Here is a 21,283-nt window from a genome sequence, read left to right as displayed (position 1 = left end):
TCTGTGTATACCCTTTTATGTTGTTCAAATATTTTTAAAAGTTTATTTATTTTGAGACAGAGGGAGAGAGAGAAAGAGAGCAGGGGAAGGGCGGGAGAGAGGGAGAGACAGACAGAATCCCAAGCAGACTCTGAGCTGTCAGCACAGAGCCCCAAGCGGGGCTCAAACCCATGAACCATGATATCATGACTTGAGCTGAAACCAAGAGTGAGATGCTTAACTGACTGAGCCACCCAGGCACTCCTTGTTCAAATATTTTTGTATCTCTTTAGTTACTTTCAAAATCAGGAAAAAATAATAGAGATTTCCAATTTGGAATGTGATTATTTTCTCTCCTGGTGATCAAGTACAAGTACTCCAGAGGCTGGCTGATAGTACTTGGATCCCTGTCCTGAGTAACCTTGAGCAAGATACTTAATCTCTCCATTGCTTTAGAATCCTCACGTGGAAAATGGAGTGAATAACTGTCCCTCCCTCAGGGGGCTGCTGTGAAGATTAAATAAGTCAATGAGTTTGAAGTGCTTATTGATACATAGTTAGTCTTAAAAAAGTATTTGTTAAATAAAAATGGAAAATTCATGGGGCTCCTGGCTGGCTCAGTTGGTAGAGCATGTGACTCTTGATCTTGGGGTTGTGAGTTCCAGTCCCACACTGGGTGGAGAAATTACTTAAAAATGAAATCTTAAAAAAAAAAACACACACACACAACAGAATAGGGGAGCCTGGGTGGCTCAGTTGGTTAGGCGTCCAACTTTGGCTCAGGTCATGATCTCATGGTTCATGAGTTTGAGTCCCGTGTCAGGCTCTGTGCTGACAGCTCAGAGTCTGGACCCTGCTTTGGATTCTGTGTCTCCTCTCTCTCTGTCCCTCCCCTGCTCACGCTCTGTCTCTGTCTCTCTCTCTCTTTCTCAAAAATAAATAAGACGTTTAAAAAAACATTTTTTTTTAATTAAAAAAAAACATCAGCTCAGCTGTCTGTGGAAGGCTGGTGAGTCATAGGGCCAATGACTCCCATCTTCGCCACTGCTCTGATCCTCCCCCCTGTGGCCCCTTCTCCCTAAGGTCAGGATGTCAGAATTTATGTTAGTTCCAGTTACTGCTCCAAGCCATTGATCCAAGACACTGCCCAGTCCATAGGCCCCTGCAGGTCCCATGCACCTTCATCAACCTCTGCCTGTGAATTTTGCCCTGACAACAACCAGGGCCTGTGGACAGGCCACCCACGATGTGGCTCTCTGACTTCCCAGTTCAATGAATCCCTCCAGGATTCCTGTCCCTCCAGGGCCATCTTGGAGCCATAGGACTGCTCTGACCTTGAACCCGGACTTCGACCACCTGATCCACCAAGAGCACCACGCCAGTCCGTTAGCCCAACCAGGTATGCTGGTCCTGCACCGTGGAGCATGGCCTAGGACAAAGTCCCAGCCTTCTTGCCTTGCTGAGTGTGAAGGTCACCCCTCTCTGCTAGTGAAGCCAGTGGTTCCCTCCTGAGGGCCCGCCACTGACATCATTCTCTTTCATCGCCCCCACCCCTGCCATCACCACACATGTCTGCTTGTCTTGGGATAGAGAAGAAGTTGAGGATTCACCCAATACTTGACTGTGGCTGAAGGGTCTGCTTCTAAGCTTTCTCAAGTTGTTGTATCAGGGTTGTTTTTCTGAGGGTCTCAGTTCCTCGCTGGGTGTTGACTAGAGGCCTGCCATAGCTCTTTGCCATGTGGACCTCTCCACTGGGCAGCTCCTAAGGCAACTGGCTTTCCCGAGAGCAAGTGAGTGAGAGCGCCAGAAGGAGTCCCCGGGAAAGAAGTTTGAGTTGTTTTGTAACCTGTGATACAGCGAGAAATATATATTTGGCCTGACACGGAGCTCCTAAATCTCAGGGAACTTCCCGGTAGCAAACATGAGAGCATCTTTTGCCCTAATGAGGCAACTCTTAGCAGACCTCTGGATAGCTTCAGGATGAATGCTGGTCACCAGAAAGACAAAGGTATGATTAGGTGGTTGGAACTTTCAGCCCTACTTCCTCCTCCACCTCCCTCCTCCCCAACCTTTGGGTAAGGGAAAGGGGCTGGAGGTGAAGTTAATCACCAACTGCCAATGATGTTTTTAAAAATGTTTGTTTGTTTGCTTGTTTGTTTGTTTATTGAGAGAGAGAGAATAAGCGAGTGTGCACGAGCACGTGCAAGCCAGGGAGGGGCAGAGAGAGAGAGAGAGGGAGAGAGAGAGAATTCCAAGTAGGCTCTGCACTGTCAGAGCAGAGCCCAACTTGGGGCTCGATCCCACAAACCATAAGATCGTGACCTGAGGCTACAACAAGAGTCCGAGGCTTAACTGACTGAGCCAGCCAGGTGCCCCTCAGCTGCCAGTGATTTAGTCAACTATGCCCACATAATGAAATTTCCATAAAACCTCAAAATGATAGAGTTCAGAGAGCTTCCAGGATGCTGATAACATTGAGGTGCCAGGAAGGTGGCACACCCAGAGAAGGCATCGAAGCTCTGAGACCCTTCCGCCTCAGGCACCGCTTCCATTTGGCTGTTTCTGAGTAGTATTTTTTAAAAAAATCTTTTTTAAGTTTATTTATTTTGAGAGAGGGAGCAAGCAGGGTAGGAGCAGAGAGAGAGAATCCCAAGCAGGCTCTGCGCTGGCAGCACAGAGCCTGATGTGGGGCTCAAACTCACGAACCACGAGATCATGACCTGAGCTGAAATCAAGAGCTGAGCTCAACCAACAGAGCCACCCAGGCACCCCTCTGAGTATTCTTCTTAATAATAATTTGATGATAGTACGTAAAGCGTTTCCCTGAATCCTGTGAGCCATTCTAGTAAGTTTCACAAACTGACAAGCTTGTTTATCAGAAATGCAGATGGCAACCTGGGACTTGTGACTGATATCTGAGGCCAGGGGGAGGGCGAGAGAGTCTTGTGGGACTTAGCCCTTAACCTGTGTGGTCTGTGCTAACTCTGGGTAGTTAGTGTCAGAAATGAATTAAATGTGGGACACCCAGCTGGTCAGAGAGATTGTTGGTGTGGAAAAAACTCACACATTTGGTGTCAGAAATGTTGTGACTAAAAATGGCTCAAAATTGAATCTTGGTTAGCAGAGAAAAGAAATAAAAGGCATAGAGTTTGGAAAGGAGGAGATAAAACTGTTTCTATTATCAGATAACGTGACGGTCTGCATAGAAAATCCCAAGGTCTCGACAAAAAAACTCCTTAAACTAATAAGTAAATTTAGCGAGGTCACAGGATACAAGGCCAATACACAAAAGGAAATCATATTTGTATATGCTAGCAATGCACAAGTGGAAACCAAAATATAGAAAGAAATTAATACCACTTATAATATGAAAAAATGAAATGCTTAGGTATAAATCTAATAACACATGCCCAGGAAAACTACACCCTGATGAAACTCATCAAAGAAGATCTAAATAAATGGAGGAGAGTGCCTGGCTTGCTCAGTTGGTAGAGCACATGACTCTTGATCTCAGGGTTATAGGTTCAATCAAGGCCCACATTAGGCGTAGAGATTATTCAAAAATAAAGTTTTTTTAAAAATGGGGAAACAGGGGCGCCTGGGTGGCGCAGTCGGTTAAGCGTCCGACTTCAGCCAGGTCACGATCTCGCGGTCCGTGAGTTCGAGCCCCGCGTCGGGCTCTGGGCTGATGGCTCAGAGCCTGGAGCCTGCTTCCGATTCTGTGTCTCCCTCTCTCTCTGCCCCTCCCCCGTTCATGCTCTGTCTCTCTCTGTCCCAAAAATAAATAAACGTTGAAAAAAAAAAAAATTAAAAAAAAAAAATGGGGAAACATACCATGTTCGTGACCTGGCATGCTTAACACAGTAAAGATGTTAGTTCTCCCTGAATCCATTAAACTCGATTCCAACAAAAATCCCATTAAGGTTTTTTGTAGACATAGATGAGATGATTCTGAAGCTGATATAAAGGGGTGCCTGACTGTCTCAGTTGGTGGAGCATGAGACTCTTGATCTAGGGGTTGTGAATTCAAGTCCCACATTGGGTATAGAGGTTACTTAAAAATAAAATCTTTTGAAAAAATAAAATAAATAAAATTGATATGTAAAGGCTAGGAATAGCTAAAAATCTTTTTTTTTGAAATAGCTAACATAATCTTGGAAAAGAAGAGTGAAATTGAAGAAATTATACAACCTGCTTATTTATTTATTCATTTATTTTTAAAGTTTATTTATTTATTTTGAGAGAGAGTGAGCATGAGCAGGAGAGGGGCAGAGAGAGGAGAGAGAAAATCCCAAGCAGGCTCCATGCTGTCAGCACAGAGCCTGACGCTGGGCTCGATCTCACAAACTGTGAGATCATGACCTGAGCCAAAATCAGGTGCCCCATATTATTTGTTTGTTTGTTTGTTTGTTTAAAATGTTTATTTATTTTGAAGGGGGGTGGGGAGAGAGAGAGGGGGACAGAGGATCTGAAGAAGCAGGCACTGTGCTTACAGCAGACAGCCCAACTCAGGGCTTGACCTCACGAACCGCAGGATGGTGGCCTGACCCAAAGTCGAATGCTTAACTGACTGAGCCACCCAGGTGCCCCTACACAACCTATTTTAAAGCTAAAGTAATCTTGGGGTGTCCAACTCTTGATTTCAGCTCAGGTCATGATCTCACCATTTATGAGATTGAGCCCTGTGTTGGGCTTTGTGCTGACAGCGTAGAGTCTGCTTGGGATTCTCTCTCTCCCTCTCTCTCTCTCTCTCTGCCCTTCCCTTGCTCTGTCTCTCCAAATAAATAAATAAACTAAAAAAAAAAAAAAAAAAGAAACTAAAGTAATCAAGGGGTGCCTGGCTGGCTCAGTCGATAGAACATGTGACTCTTGATCTCAGTGTTGTGAGTTCAAGCCCCATGTTGGGTGTAGAGATTATGTAAAATAAAATCTTAAAAGAAAAAAAAAGCTAATGTAATCAATACATTGTGCTATTGGTGAATGTTTAGATGTGCAGAAAAATGAAATAGGACAGAGAGTTCAGAAATATATCCACAGAAACATGGAGATTTGATTTTTGACATTGGTGCAACGGAGGAAGGATAATCTTTTCAACAAATAATATTGGAACAATTCTAATCCGTAAACAAGCAAAAAACCCACTTTGACTTAAACTTCATGCCTTATTTTACTTTAAAGATTTCTTAAAAGATTCTATTTTATTAAAAAATTAATGTTTACTTATTTATTAATTGTTTTGAGAGAGAGCCAGGGGACTACTTGGGAGGGGCAGAGACAGGGGGAGAGAGAATCCCAAGCAGGCTCCAGACTGTCAATGCAGAGCCCAACTCAGGGCGGAACCCATAACCATGAGATTATGCCCTAAGCTGAAATCAAGTCAGATGCCCAACTAATTGAGCCACCAGGCGCCCCTAAAGATTTTATTTTTGAGGGGCGTCTGGGTGGCTCAGTCAAGCGTCCAACTTCAGCTCAGGTCATGACCTTGCGGTCCATGAGTTTGAGCCCCATGTCAGGTTCTGTGTTGACAGGTCAGAGGCTGGGATCTGCTTCAGATTCTGTGTCTTCCCTCTCTCTCTGCTCCTCCCCTGCTCACTCTCAGTCTCTCTTTCTCTGTCTCAAAAATAAACATTAAAAAGAATTAAAAAAATTTTTTTGAGTAATCTCTACACCCAACTTGGGGCTCAAACTCACAACCCAGAGATAAAGAGTCACATCTCCACCAACTGATCTGGCCAGGTGCCTGCCTGGTGCCTTACTTTAAGAAATATGTGTATTTAATTTATTTTGTGTGTGTGTGAGAGAGAGTGCATTGTGTGATAGCTGGGGAGGGACAAACGGAGGGAGAGAGAGAATCCCAAGCAGGCTGATGGAGCCTGATGTGGGGCACAAACTCATGAACCATGAAATCATGCCCTGAGCCAAAATCAAGAGTCAGACACTTAGCTGACTGAGCCACCCAGGTGCCCCCTCATGCCTTATTTTTAAAAATTAAGTCAAAATTGAGGCACCTGGGTGGCTCAGTTGGGTAAGCATCTGACTGCAGGCCATGATCTCACAGTTCATGAGTTCGAGCCCCATGTCGGTCTCTGTGCTGACAGCTCAGAGCCTGGAACCTGCTTCCGATTCTGTGTCTCCCTCTCTCTCTCTGCCCCTTGCCTGCTTGTGCTCTGTCTCTCTCTCTCTCAAAAATAAATAAACATTAAAAAAATGCTTTAAAAAGTTAAGTCAAAATTGATTATAGGGGCATTAAAAACATTTGTGCATCAGAGGACACGAATAGATATTTCTCCAAAGAAGGCAAGAAGACGAACAAATTGCCAATAATGACAGAAAAAGATGTTCAACATCATCAGTCATTACGAAAATGTAAATCAAAACCACAATGAGATACTACTACATACCCACTTAGGATGAAGATTGTTTGTTTATTTATAAAGAGAGAGAGGGAGCAAATGAGCGAGGGGCAGAGAGAGAGAGAAAGAGAGAGAGAATATCATGAGGGGCAGAGAGAGAGAGAGAAAAGGAGGGAGAAGCAAGGCTCGTGTTTTCTCCAAAGTAGGGCTGGAGCTCACCTGATGTGGGACTTGAACTCACAAAGTGTGAGATCATGACCTGAGCCAAAGTCAGATGCTTAACTGACTGAGCCACCCAGGCACCAGAGAAAATGCAATTCTTTTACCTTGCTGGTACAAATGTAAAATGGTGCAGCCACTGTGGAAAAACAGTTTATTTTTCAAAAAGTTAAACAGAATTACCACATGACCCAGCACTTCTGCTGACTCAAAAGAATTGAAAACGGGTACTCAAGCAAATATTTGTACATATATACTGTATTCATAGCAGCATTACTCGTAACAGCCAAAAGATGGAAACAACCCAAATATCCATCAATGGATGAATAGATAACTAAATTGTGGCATATATAAGTGACAGGGTATTTTCAGTCATAAAAAGAAATGACATTTTTTAAACTTTTTTTTTTTTAAGTAAACCCTACCCCCACTATGGGGCTCGAACTCACAGCTCTATGATCAAGAGTCACATGCTCTACCAACGGAGTCAGCCAGGTGCCCTAAAAGGAATGAAATACTGACACATGCTACAACATGGATGAACCCTGAAAACATGCTAAGTAACAGAACGCATACTGTTTGATTTTATTTTATGCAATGTCAGGATAGGTAAATCCATAGAAACAGAAATCAGATAGATGGTTGTGGTTGCTAGGGGTTGCAGGGAGGGGAAAATCAGTACAGGTTTTTTCTTTTTCTTTCTCTCTTTTTGGAGAATTGAAATGTTTTGGAACTAGATAGAGGTGGTGGTTTCATAATATTGTGAATATACTAAAAGCCACTGAACTGTATACTTTATTTTTTAAGCTTATTTATTTATTGAGAGAGAGAGAAAGAGAGAGAGAGAGAATGAGCAGGGAAGGAACAGAGAGAGAGAGAGGGAGAGAATCCCAAGCAGGCTTCATGCTGTCAGCACAGAGCCCAGTGCAGGGCTTGAACTCCCAAACCGTGAGACCATGACCTGAACCCAAATCAAGAGTTGGACGATTAACCAACTGAGCCACCCAGGTGCCCCTGAACTGTGTATTCTAAAATGGTTAACTTTATTTTATGTGAGTTTAAGCTCAATAAAAATTAATTGTATAGTTCTTGGATGATGTAACAGAATTTCGTGGTAAAATAAATTTGTAGATATAAACATATAAAGTAAAACCATAAAACATTTAGAAGAGAACATTGGAGACAATCTTGGTGACCTGGGGTTAGGCAAAGAATTCTTAGCCATGATACTGAAGGAATGATCCATAAAAGGAAAAAACATTGAACTTCATCAAAACTAAAAACCTTTGCTCTGTGAAAGACACAATTAGGAAAATGGAAAGATAAGCCAGCGGGAAAAATTATTTGTACGTCATGTATGTGATAAGGGCTTGTGTCTAGAATATATAAAGAACTGAACTGAGTAAACAAATGACCCAATTAAAATATGGGCAAAGTAGGCATGTCACCAAAGAAGATATGCAAATATCTCACAAGCATATGAAGATGCTGAATATCATTAGCTAATCTGGAATAGTAAATTAAAACCACACTGAGATACCATTACATGCCCATCCAGATGGCTGTAATGAAAAGAACTGCAGGGATTAGGCCACTTTGCAGGTACGTCTATTACCAATACATTTTGGGAGACGGAGAAATGTCCACTGGGTAACACAAACCTCAATGCATCTACTCCGAACTGGACTTTGGCCAGAACTCCATTTATTGCCATTTATGACCTGACCCCTAGATGCTCCTATTCTACTTCTTTTTTAAAAAAGATTTTATTTTTAAGTAATATCTACACCCAATATGGGGCTTGAACCCACAAGCCGAGATCAAGAGTTTCACATTCCACCGACTGAGGCCCCCAGGAACCTCCTATATGTTCCTATTCTAACAAGGGACCGTGATTACATTTTGGGTCTCAGGTCATCAAAGTCAACTGGGAGTCTGTGGCCAGTGGTCCTCAAAATGTTTGGGTATTTTCCTTTTCCCAATGCCCAATGACCCAAGCAAAGAGCCATAAGTCTGTCTGGGAGAAGGCCAGAAGGAATCATTACACATTCAAGTGCCACATGTTACAGGGTCCTTCAATCCTGGAGTTCTAGACTCTTCTTCAATCAGCGGGTTCCGGTTTTGAACACTGATTTTGGGTAGCAACTGGACAAGGCAGTGTGACTTTTTATTGGAGCAACTGCTCTTAGCTTCATCATCATGACCCTTGATGTTTCCTCTCGCTCCATGGTTCAATTTGAATAGTGCCCTTCTTGGCTAACTGACTATTTTGGCTGTGGTTATGCCAAGTTCTATTAACTGCCTCCATAACTCTCCTCCGCCCTGACCCTGCTGGCTGCCACTTCAGTCTTGCTGCTCACTGTGATAATTGCAGCCCCCTGGCTTCAAGCAGTTAAGCACTGCCACTCTTTCCGTATTGCTTTGGAGTCCTCTCTGGCCATTGCTGGGGAGCCGCTGCAGGGGAGGAGAATGGGTCCACAAGGGAAATGATGGAGGCAGCTTTGATACCAGGCAGTCGGGCCCCAGACACCACACTTTTACCCAATTCCCACTACTGCCTGCAAAACCTAGAAAATAAATATTAAAATGACCCCTTGGGAGCCTGCAAGGGCTGAGGGCTGGGCACGGGGCTGCCTTTGCATTTCGTGTTGATCCACTGCCCCCACGTGGCCACAGCCCAAACTTCATCTTCGTTGGTTCCCCAACAGTGGCCTACCCTTCAGATTCTGGCCCCTGCTATAAAGACCCTCCAACATCACCCTGATGGGAAGCATACCCCCGCTGGCCTCAGAAAGCACTGTGTGGCTTTGGACTGGGTACTTACCCTCCTGGGCCTCATTTCCCTCCTTTCTAAAATGGGGTGATGATAGCAAAGTAAGTGAAATGATGAAATAAATTAATACAACTAAACTCCTGGATCAATAAGGGCCCAATAAAGATAAGCTCTGGTGCTGTAATGCTCAGAGGGGCGCCTGACTGGCTGGGTCGGTGGAGCATGTGACTCTCTATCTCCAGGTGGTGAGTTCGAGCCCCACAATGAGTGTAGAGGTTACTAAAAAAAAATTATTTTTTTAAATTAGGGGCACCTGGGTAGGTCAGTTGGTTGAGTGTCCGATTTCGGCTCAGGTCACGATCTCATGGTTTGTGAGTTCGAGCCCCGCATGGGGCTCTGTGCTGGCAATGTGGAGCCTGCTTGGTATCCTCTCTCTCTGCCCCTCTCCCACTCTCACTCTCTCTCTTAAAATAAATAAATCTTTCTTAAAAATTTTTTTAATGTTTATTTATTTTTGAGAGAGAGAGAGAGACATAACATGAGCAGGGAGGGGCAGAGAGGGAGACACGGAATCTGAAGCAGGCTCCAGGCTCTGAGTTGTCAGCACAGAGCCTGACGCAGGGTTCAAACTCATGAGCTATGAGATCATGACCTGAGCCGAAGTCGGATGTCCCACCAACTGAGCCACCCAGGTGCCCCTCAAAATAAATAAATATTAAAAAAAAGACTTTTAATTTAAAAATCAGTAGATAAATCGGGTGGCAACTGTCACCGTCCCACCTGTGCTACAGTGGGTGAACTGCGAAGTCAGCTGCCAATGTTGGGGCTCAGCCTTCAACAGTAGGCCATCCCCTTTTCAAGGTTCCTTGAGAAATGCTCCACTAGACTAGCTTGGTTCTTGCTGGCTTGACTCCGATCACTGTTGAGTAAAAGGTGTAGACATTGCTGAGATAATGGGAGGCCTGGCTCAGACCGTGATTTGGAGATTCAGAAGTCCCTCACTAGAGAATGCTCTACTGCTCTCAATGCTGGAAGGACCTTCGTCCCCAGGCTGGAGTCATAGAAGTATGTGTTCTCCCCAAACCTCTCCTTCCTGGACCAGTTGTGTGAGACCACCAGGTGCCTTCCGGGACAGGATTTCTGCCCTTAACACAGCCAGCCTGGGCCGGAGCGGGGATTCAGTCCCAGACCTGACTCTCCCCAAGCTTGGCCCTGTCACTAGAGCAGAGCCTCCCTGCCTCCTTGTCAACACAGAGCCCACTCATGGGCACTGATCGCCAGCCTCGTAGACCCAGAAAGGGAGCCTTGCTCACCTACCCCCATCACTGCTGAAGTGATCCCTTCAACCACAGACACAAGCAGAAATGTATCATGAGCTGCAGCCTCTCGTTCCCAGCAATTAGCCAAGCTTGTCCATCTTGAGGACAGAAGAGACAGCTGGAAGACCAGGCTGGTAATTGAAGAAGGCGTAGGTGAAGGGCCACGACTCAAATGTTCCTAATGGGCGATGACCTCCAGCCTGCGGAATGCTAGATTTTGGAAACAATGTTCAAATAATAGCGTAAAGGCCACCAGTTTAATTCCTAATCCTGAGAAAGAAATTTATGTGTATTCCTGGGCCAGAGTTTATAAAAGTTATCAAGTGGCTTTAAGTGTCTATCCCAAAATTTTCCCAAGGATGGCTCTCTAAATGTTCCAGAGAGACTTTTCTGAGTTCTTGGCTCCTCTGAATTTGCCATAGTAAAGATAAGGCAGAGCTTTTGAAGGGGTTAGAGAAGGACATTAGAAGAACAAATCATCTTGTGTTTTCTAGAAATGTCCTAATTTTAATTTACCGTCATATCAGATATCATGCCAGATGGATTTCATTCTGTCCGATTTGAGTCAGACCACCTGGGTCAGGATCTTGGCTCTGGCAGTGATGAGACCTGGAAAATTTATTTGATCTGCCGTCTTAGTGTTAAGCATTCCCCAGCAGCAGGGCGGTGGCCAGCGGCCCTGCAAGGATCATCACTTCAGCTGCGGGGCTGGCCAGCCACACCTCCACGGGCTGGGCTGAAGGAGACGCTGAGCACACAGGGTCAGACAGGATGTTTGTTACCTACACGGGCAGCAAAAGCAAAGTCAGCGTGGCACCAGCTCCTTGTGTCCCGAGTCCCACAGGATGGCACCCAGCTGGGACCCAGATAGCAGATGGCACAGGCAGGGAGCCCCTCTGCTGTGCAGAAGCCAAGTGTCACCTCTAGCCTAGCAGCTTCATGGACTTAGGCGGCGGCCTGCAGACGTCTTGTGGAAGCAGGGAGAAGGGGAAAGTGCTGCACTTCGGGCACCGGGAAGAGGGACGAGAAATGGCCCCGCAGCAGGCTTCGGGAAGATAGGGAGGTGGGTGAGAATCGGCCCCAGGGCAGCGGCCCACTAGGCCACTTCTCTCCAGCTGCTGTAGGAGGAAGCGCTGGGTGCTGGGCGGGCCACGGCCCCTGTGCCAGACTGCCTATGTGGACATGTGCAAGGTCGCTGGGTGCCAGGGCAGAGCTGCTCTCCTAAACTTACCCTCATCGTCTGTAAGATGGGGATATTAGGGATATCTAACATCACGGGGCAGCTGGCTGCAGTTCAAAGAGCATGCGACTCTTGATTTCGGGGTCGTGAGTTTGAGTCCCACACTGGGTGTAGAGATTACTAAAAAATAAATAAAAGTTTTATAAAAAAAGGAATATCTAACATCATCTTTTTTTTTTTTTTTTTGAGATAAAGTTTACATAAGGGGTGCCTGGCTGGCTCAGTTGGATGAGCATGTGATTCTTGATCTGGGGGCCATGATTAAGCCCCCCGTTGGGTGTAAAGATTACTTCAATAAATCAACCTTAGAAAAAAGCTTATATAGGGGCGCCTGGGTGGCTCAGTCAGTTAAGCGTCTTGACTTTGGCTCAGGTCATGATCTCAAGGTTCATGAGTTCGAGCCCTGCGTAGGGCTCTGTGCTGACAGCTCAGAGCCTGGAGCCTGCTTCGGATTCTGTGTCTCCCTCTCTCTCTGCCCCTCCCCCTGCTTGTGCTTTCTCTCTGTCTCAAAAACAAGTAAACATTTAAAAATTTTTTTAGAAGTTTACATAAAATTCACCATCTTAAAGTGTGTCTAATTCTGTGGTTTTTAGTGTATTCATAGAATTGTGCGGCCATCACGGCTACCTATTCTAGAACATTTTCATCACTCCAAAAAGAAACCCTTACCCATTAGCAGTCAGTCACTCTCCACCCTTTGCTCCCTCAGCCCCTGGGGAGCACGAATCCACCTTCTGTCTCTCTGGATTTGTCTGGTCATTTATTTAAATGGAATCATACAGTATGTGGCCTTTCCAGCTTCTATCACTTGGCATACTGTCTCCAAGGCCCATCTAAGTTGGAGCATGGGTCAGGACTTCATTCCTCTTTATGGCCAAGTGATATTCCATTGTGCGGATGTATCATGTTGGGTCTGTCCCTCCACCACTCGAGGGACATTTGGATTGTTTCCACTCTTCGGCTATTATGAGTAATGCTGCTGTGAACATTCAGGTTTGCATTTTTGTGTGAACATATGTTTTTAATTCTCTTGGGTGCATACTTAAGAGTGGAATTGTTAGCTCATACAGTGACTCTGTACTTAATGTTTGGAAGAACTGCCAGACTCTTCTGCTGGGGCTGAGTATTTCATACTGGTGTGTATTTAAAAATTTTTTTTTAAACATTTACTTAGTTTTGAAAGACAGAGAGAGACAGAGCATGAGCAGGGGAGGGGAAGAGAGAGAGGGAGACACAGAAGCGGAAGCAGGCTCCAGGGTCTGAGCTGCTCGCACAGAGCCTGACATGAGGCTTGAACTCATGAACCATGAAGATAATGACCTGAGCTGAAGTCAGACACTCAACTGACTGAGCCACTTAGGTGCTCCGATATACTAGTATGTATTTTTTAAAAATCATGAAAACCACTCTTAACAGAGCCTGGCCCACAATGTTCATTCTTTCATCCCTTAGATAGTTATGGAGCACCTACTATGTGCCAAGCATTGTTGTAGATACAATGATATAGTGGTGAAAGATAGAGAGCTGGCATTCATGTGTGTGTGTGTTTATATGTGTGTACGGATGCATGATTATATGTCCATGTACATACATGTGTGTCTACATGTATGTTTGTGTGTGTGCGTGTGTCTACGTGTATGTGTGTGCATGAGTCTATGTGTGTGTGTGTCTACATGTGCCTGTGTGCATGTGTGTGTGTGATGGGAAGGTGATGCTGATGCAAGTCATGGGGAAGCAATCAAGCAGGGAAAAAAAGCAGGCTGGGGAATTCTGGGCGGGCATGGGATGGCTGTTTTTTGAGAGAGAGAGAGAGAGAGAGAGAGAGAGAACCAACAAGGGAGGGGCAGAGAGAGAAGGGGACAGAAGATCCAAAGCAGGCTCCATGCCGACAGCAGAGACCCCAATGTGGGGCTCGAACTCACAAACTGTGAGATTGTGACCTGAGCCAAAGTCAGATGCTTAACCAAATGAGCCACGCAGGTGCCCCATGGGATGGCTATTTTTATTTCGATGTTTGGGGAAGGCATCAGTGACAAAGGGTAGGAGGTGAGGGAACATGGCCTTTCCAAGAAAAGACAACTGCAAAAAAAAAAAAAAAAAAAAAAAAAAAAAGAAAAGACAACTGCAGAAACCAAGGTCCCTAAGTTGTGGTGTGCCTGAGGAACAGCAAGGCGGCCAGCAAGGTCAGAGTGGAGGGAATAAAGATAGCAGGGGGTGGGCACAGGACAGTAACAGGAACCACATCCTGCAGGGCCCTGGGCCCTGATGAGAACTCTGGTTTCACTCAGAGAGATGGGAGCCATTGCAGGGATTTGAGGCTCCTGGCGATGGGGTCTCCTGAGTTCTAGCGAGGTCCTCCAGCCGCCGTGCTGAGAGGGCGTGGGAAGAGACAGGGATGCCACACTGCGGCATGCCCCTGACCCTGTAGGGAATGACACTGGTCTGGGCCAGGGACAGCCCTGGAAGTGGTGGGAAGGGTCCAGTTCCTGGATAAGTTGTGGCAAGAGAACCAACAGGATTTGCTGATTAAATGGATGTGAAGAGTAGAAAATGATTCCAACAGCTTTTGGTCTAAGCAACTGCAAGGACAGAAAGTCGTGGTATATGATGAGTTGGGGCATCTTCGCTTTGTTCACGGCAGAACCCCACGTGCCGAGAACAGTGCCTGGCACATAGTAGGGCTCAACCAGATGAGTAAATGGAAAGGTGACAGGATCCTCGGGAAGGCCTCTATCAGTGCTTATTTTTTTTTTTTTTTTTTTTTATTAAAAAAAAATTTTTTTTTTCAACGTTTATTTATTTTTGGGACAGAGAGAGACAGAGCATGAACGGGGGAGGGGCAGAGAGAGAGGGAGACACAGAATCGGAAACAGGCTCCAGGCTCTGAGCCATCAGCCCAGAGCCCGACGCGGGGCTCAAACTCCCGGACCGCGAGATCGTGACCTGGCTGAAGTCGGACGCTTAACCGACTGCGCCACCCAGGCGCCCCTCAGTGCTTATTTTTTGACACCTATGATCACCAGACCTAGGGTGATGCCTCCCTCCCCCTGGTCTCAAACTCTTCAGAAAAAGATTCTTGTGGCTTTGTGTGTGTGTGTGTGTGTGTGTGTGTGTGTGTGATTTTTACTAGGTCACTGATTCTCATGGAGATTTTTGCCAGAATCTTTTACAAATGTTTGCAGTAGGGCAGGCTAATTGAATCAATGTATTGCCTTTACCCAGGTGCATGCGCTCTGTCTTCTGGGATTTGTTCCCAGGAGAATCTTGGGCTGTGTTCTCTGCCTTCTGACCTGCCACCTACTGTTTATTGAATGGTTACTTTGCACCCAGCACTATGTTAACGCAGTATTTAATACTATCATTAGCTTCACTTAATAGTGAGGAAATAGACATGCTTTTTAATTCAGGTTAACTTGACCAAGACCACACAGCTCGTTAAGCGGGTAGATCCAAGATTGAAACCCATCTGTGCTCCCAACCACTGCACTTCATCTTCTCCCTTTTCTGGGGTGGGTGTTCCCTTGGTAGGAGTGTTTCCATGGCGACTCCTGCATTCAGAGGCAGACTGGACCTTTCCAACTCTAAGCTTTAATTCCAGAGCCCCATTCTCCAGGTTTCTCCCAAACGTCACCTGTAACTCACCTTGATTTCGAGCCACTACTCTTGACACAAAATTGTGCATCTCTTAATCCTCACCATGAATTTTAAATTTTAACCTTTGACCAAGGAACACCATCTCTTCTCCTCTTCCTCCTTTGGGGTGAACAATACCAGTAATCCAGGGAATTCTGCAAATTTCAGACTCCTGTCCGGAATGGGCTGACCAATTATTGCCCAGGACTTACCTCCTAGTTCAGGCACGATTTGGGTACTTATGAAATGGGAGAGGGAACCTCAAGATGATGAGTTCAACCCTAATTTCTTTGTTTTTAAATTTTTTAATGTTTATTTATTTTGAGAGAGAGAGAGAGAGACAGCATGAGCAGGGGAGGGACAGAGAGGAGAGAGAGAGAATCCCAAGCAGGCTCTTTGCTGATCAAGAGTTGGGCGCTTAACCAACTAAGCCGCCCAGGCACCCCTAAACCCTAATTTCTAAAACTGAAAATTCTTATCAATTCTCCTCATTCATTGTAATCTTTCCAACCACTTCTTTCCACCAGTCTTACTCCATTCTTTCTCCTGATTGCCATCTGTTATGTCTGGTTACAGAATTGAAAACATCTAAAAGCTGAGCATTTCCAAATACTTTGTCAAATACTGCCCTAAACTCTACCTGAAATGCCTCATAATGATGTATACAATGTCTGCCTTTTAACAGTATAATATGATGTGAAAATCGGTATTGGTTGCATCCTTTAATAAATCTTAGCCAATCCTGGGGCTCCTGGGTGGCTTAGTCGGTTGAGCATCCAACTTTGGCTCAGGTCATGATCTCATGGTTCATGAGTTTGAGCTCCACGTGGGGCTCTGTGCTGACAGCTCAGAGCCCGGAGCCTGCAGCCTACAGCCTGCTTCGGATTCTGTGTCTCCCTCTCTCTCTGTCCTTACCCCACTCACACTCTGTCTCTGTCTCTCTCTCAAAAAATAAATGAACATAAAAAAAAGAAAAGAAAAGAAAAGAAAAGAAAAATCTTAGCCAATCCTGGGCTGAAGGCAATCTGAAACAGAGTAGGGTGAAGAGAATGTCTGGCACGAGAGCCACTGGACAAACACCTGGGTGAAAGTCTACACGGTGGGTTTTAGTTTACTCAGGTGGACATGTCTGGTGCTCTGTAACCACAGAACGGTGAACACTTGCACAAAACTCTACAAAGAATTAAAAGTCTCATTGAAATATGCTTCAAGTATTATTAAAATATATACCCCACCTTCCTTCCCAGATACCCTACTTTATAGTCTCAAGCTCTAGAGCCCCACGTTAAAGCTCTTGTTCAGGCTAGAGGCCAAAATTTTGTGATTTCCACCACCACTTTTTTTTTTTTTTAATTTTTTTTTCAACGTTTATTTTTATTTTTGGGACAGAGAGAGACAGAGCATGAACAGGGGAAGGGCAGAGAGAGAGGGAGACACAGAATCAGAAACAGGCTCCAGGCTCTGAGCCATCAGCCCAGAGCCTGACGCGGGGCTCGAACTCACGGACCGCGAGATCGTGACCTGGCTGAAGTCGGACGCTTAACCGACTGCGCCACCCAGGCGCCCCAAGATTTTCTTTTGAAGTAATCTCTACACCCAACACGGGGCTTGAACTCACAACCCCGAGATGAGTCACATGCTCTACCCACCGAGCCAGCCAGGTGCCCCTCCACCATCACTTTTAACCCTACTATTACCTGGAGGCAGTTTGGTGCTCAAAAAGGGAAAACCAACAACGGTCAAGAGGCCAACAGGGACCCTGAAGAGGAAAAACAGTCAATAAGGAGCAAAGCCTTGTCCTCTCTCTGGTCTTGGGTGGGTGGGGCTCATGTCACGCCGATGAGGAAATTCTGGCGAGTTCTTCCCAATTCCTTCCAGTCTCACTCGCCCTGTGAAGTTGTAAGTAAGTGTAAGTGAGTATTCCAAAGTCCTTTTCTGGACTGAGGCCTGAGGCCACACCTCCACCTCTCAGGGTCAGCATAATCTTGGTGGTCTTTCTAAACGACATCAGCAATGGGTGTTAGGGTAATCTGGGCGGGACCTGAACATTCTGTAGGCAAATGGAGCTAAAACTTCGGGTGTCACCGGAAGCATTAATGAAACATACATGCACAGAAGCCAGAAGGAAATAGAAAGGAAGCAGAGAGGGACAAGAGGAGAAATAAGATATCCATGGGGTGTTTGATACTATAAAATTCCCTGTAGAACAGCTAAGACACTGGTACCACAGATGTCTGAGTCTGTGGTTAGGCATTACTTATATCTTTTTGTAAGTTTTTTCTTTTAACGTTTATTTTTGAGAGAGAGACAGAGCACGAGTGGGGGAAGGGCAGAGAGAGAGAGAGAGACAGAATCTGAAGCAGGTTCCAGGCTCCAAGCTGTCAGCACAGAGCCCGACATGGGGCTCGAACCCACGAACCGCGATATCATGACCTGAGCTCAAGTCGGACCGACTGAGCCACCCAGGCGCCCCAAGGACACTACTTAGATCTTACAATGATACGATACAGCCACTGAAGTCAAGCTCTGTTATCCACATGAATGAAATGAAAAGTGATGTGCGTAACACAGTTTATTTATATATGCACCCAAGAATATATTCGGATCAGAAATCACGGAAAAACTGGGTGGCCAAGTGGTGATGTTACAAAAAATAATCCACATATGGGTTCAGTGTAGTCTGGGAGCCCGTTATAATGTCTGCAATTTATTCTAAAATGCTACTGTGCAGTTAGTGTGATATTTTCCAAGGTAGCTTTGCTTCTAGGAGTAGTCCGCTAAGAAGGTGGCTGCCATCCAGCTGGGCCACACTCCAACGGCTGCTCCAACACGCTCTTTTGCAGTTCAACAGACTTTAATCAGTACTGCACATCCGAAAATGGCTTGATTTTTTCTTTTGAAGATATTTATTTATTTATATTTTTGAGAGAGACAGAATGTGAGCAGAGCAGGGGCAGAGAGACAGGAAGACACATAATCCAAAGCAGGCCCCAGGCTCCGAGCTGTCAGCACAGAGCCCGATGCTGGGATTGAACTCACAAACCGCGAGATCATGACCTGAGCTGAAGTCAGATGGTTAACCGCCTGAGCCACCCAGGCGCCCTGAAGATTTTAAGTAATCTCTACACCTAATGTAGGGCTTGAACTCACAACCCCGAGATCAAGTCCCATGCTCTACCGACTGAGCCAGCCAACTGCGCGCCGAAATTTGTTTTTATTGGTGCAACTAGTCTCATGAGAGGCTGTCACAGACCAAATTAAAGGCATTCAAGACTGGCCAGGATAGTTTACGTGACTAGGATGTAAGAATCTATGAAGTCTTCATTCCCTAGAGATAGTGGCTGAGGCCTGCTTCCCAGCGGCCTGGTCCACTTGCTCATTTAGGATTACAAAATCTCACCCTAGGAATATTGCTGCTTCTACCTCCCGTAAACCTTTTATATAGGGTGCGGTCAGAGCATCTGAAAGGAGAGCTGGGTATTCCTCCAATTTACAGAAAAGGATGTCCCAACTGTTTTGGGCCAGCTTTGCTAGTAAATGCAGACTGATGTTTTATGTGTCCAGCAGAATTTGAAACGTGCTCAAAGCTGGCAGCAAGATTTAAAGGAATAGCTCGGGGCGCCTGGGTGGCGCAGTCGGTTGGGCGTCCGACTTCAGCCAGGTCACGATCTCGCGGTCCGTGAGTTCCAGCCCCGCGTCAGGCTCTGGGCTGATGGCTCAGAGCCTGGAGCCTGTTTCCGATTCTGTGTCTCCCTCTCTCTCTGCCCCTCCCCCGTTCATGCTCTGTCTCTCTCTGTCCCAAAAATAAATAAACGTTGAAAAAAAAATTTAAAAAAAAAAAAAAAAAAAAAAGGAATAGCTCAAGGGTGCTTGATGGCTCAGTTGGTTGAGCGGTTGACTCAGGTCATGATCTCAGTTTGTGAGATCAAGACCCGCATCGGGCTCTGTGCGGACAGGGTGGATTCTGCTTTGGATTCTCTCTCCTTCTCTAAATAAATAAATTTTAAAAAGAAGAGAAGAAAGCAAAAAGGATAAGCTCGCTCACCAGAGCGGATTGAACGCCTTCTCTATGAAACGCAAGACTTGGTGATCCTGAAAACATTCCCAACTGGGTGAGGGAGAAAGGCTCTTCTAGGAAATTGTTTCTGAAAAATTCTCTTACAGGGAAATGTGTGTAAAAATTGCAAGTTGTAAGTGATGCTTAGGCTTAGACCAAAGCCCTGTACCTACTGAGAGCTCAGAAAGTATGAATGAGGAGAGAGGATAGGAGTGGTGGTGGCTTATGTAGACAGAGGAGCCAACCAATCACAGGTCACATCCACTGTCTACAAGGGAAACAAAGTCAAGACTAGGTCCTTGGTGCTTTGTAAAGGATCAGTAAAGACCTCTTAGACTGGAAGAGAAAAATCGTCAGTCTAGGCCTGAGGAAAGTGGCCCTTACAGGGGTTTGTGCACACGTCCACAGGGGTTTTCAAATCACATTATGCGCACTCATCAATGTCTGTGTGCGATCTGTGTGCCGAGGAACATTATCAGGGACACAAAATCATACTTAAGGGTTTCTATTTTTTTAAATGTTTTTTTTAATGTTTATTTTATTTTTTGATAGGGAGTGCAAGCAGAGGAGGGGCAGAGAGAGAGGGAGACAGAGGATATAAAGTGGGCTCTGGGCTGATGGCAGCAAGCCTGATCCAGGACTCAAACTCACAAACCCCGAGATCATGACCTGAGCTGAAGTCTGACGCTCAATTGACTGGGCCACCCAGATGCCCCTTAAGGGTTTCTTTTTAACTGAATCTTTTACCAGTTGCTGTAAAGTTAAACCGACTTTGTAAAACCCGGGACCTGTGGGGAGCATCCTACTTTGTAAGATGAGGAACCTAACCAAGGCACTACCCACCTGATAACAACAGACTAAATGCCATGTGGATTCTAGCCTGCAGGCCAGCTTCACTGAGAGATGAATAATCTTTCAAATCTGAAGGACGTGGCAACAAACATTTATATACGAGACGTGCTGTGGGGTTCCTTAAATAAGTAACTCCCCAGGCTCATATACTTACAGAACAATTATTTAACAGAGACGGGCTGAGAAAAAGAACGAAGAGTTGATGAGTACTACTCTGAAACAAAGATAAAGCAGCATTTAGATGCTTAAGGATGGTTGAAGCTGATGGGCACAAGAAATTGGATTTTTACACTATACTGAAAAACAAAGTCACTTGAACATGGCTTTGGGACACTGTGATGAAATTACTCAGATAAGGCCATGTTTAAAGCCACAGAATTTCATAACATTGTCACAAAAGCTCAGAAAGTCTGCAAACTGCTGCTCAACTTGCATTCCAACTGCAAACGCCTTCCCACTCCAAGCTGGGGACAGGGCTTTGGTTACCATGTCCGTCCGAGGGAGATCTGTTGTGGTTTTAAAGTGTCTAGTGGAGCTTTATAAAGAGCACAGAAAAGCATGACCTTTGTGTCAGCATTAACCTCAACATATAATTCTGGGAAACTTTTGTACCTAGTGTTTTACTTATTACTGCCCGTGAAGTTTTACTTGTGCCTCCAAAGCTGTGCAAGCATATACTTTAAAAACACAAGGTATCTTATATAAACATTGTTGTAGGCTTTCCTTTACTAAAGGGTACATTTGTTGAAGAGCCTTTAGTGCCTACTCCTCGTTTACGCTTAGTTTTTATACAGTCCAGTTTCATAGGGCCGTACTAATTGTATTAGATCCCAGTTATACTAGACTTATTTAAACAAA

Source organism: Leopardus geoffroyi, chromosome A3 (genome assembly GCF_018350155.1).
Source record: "Leopardus geoffroyi isolate Oge1 chromosome A3, O.geoffroyi_Oge1_pat1.0, whole genome shotgun sequence".
Classification (NCBI taxonomy): domain Eukaryota; kingdom Metazoa; phylum Chordata; class Mammalia; order Carnivora; family Felidae; genus Leopardus; species Leopardus geoffroyi.
Note: the sequence above shows the minus strand (reverse complement) of the source record.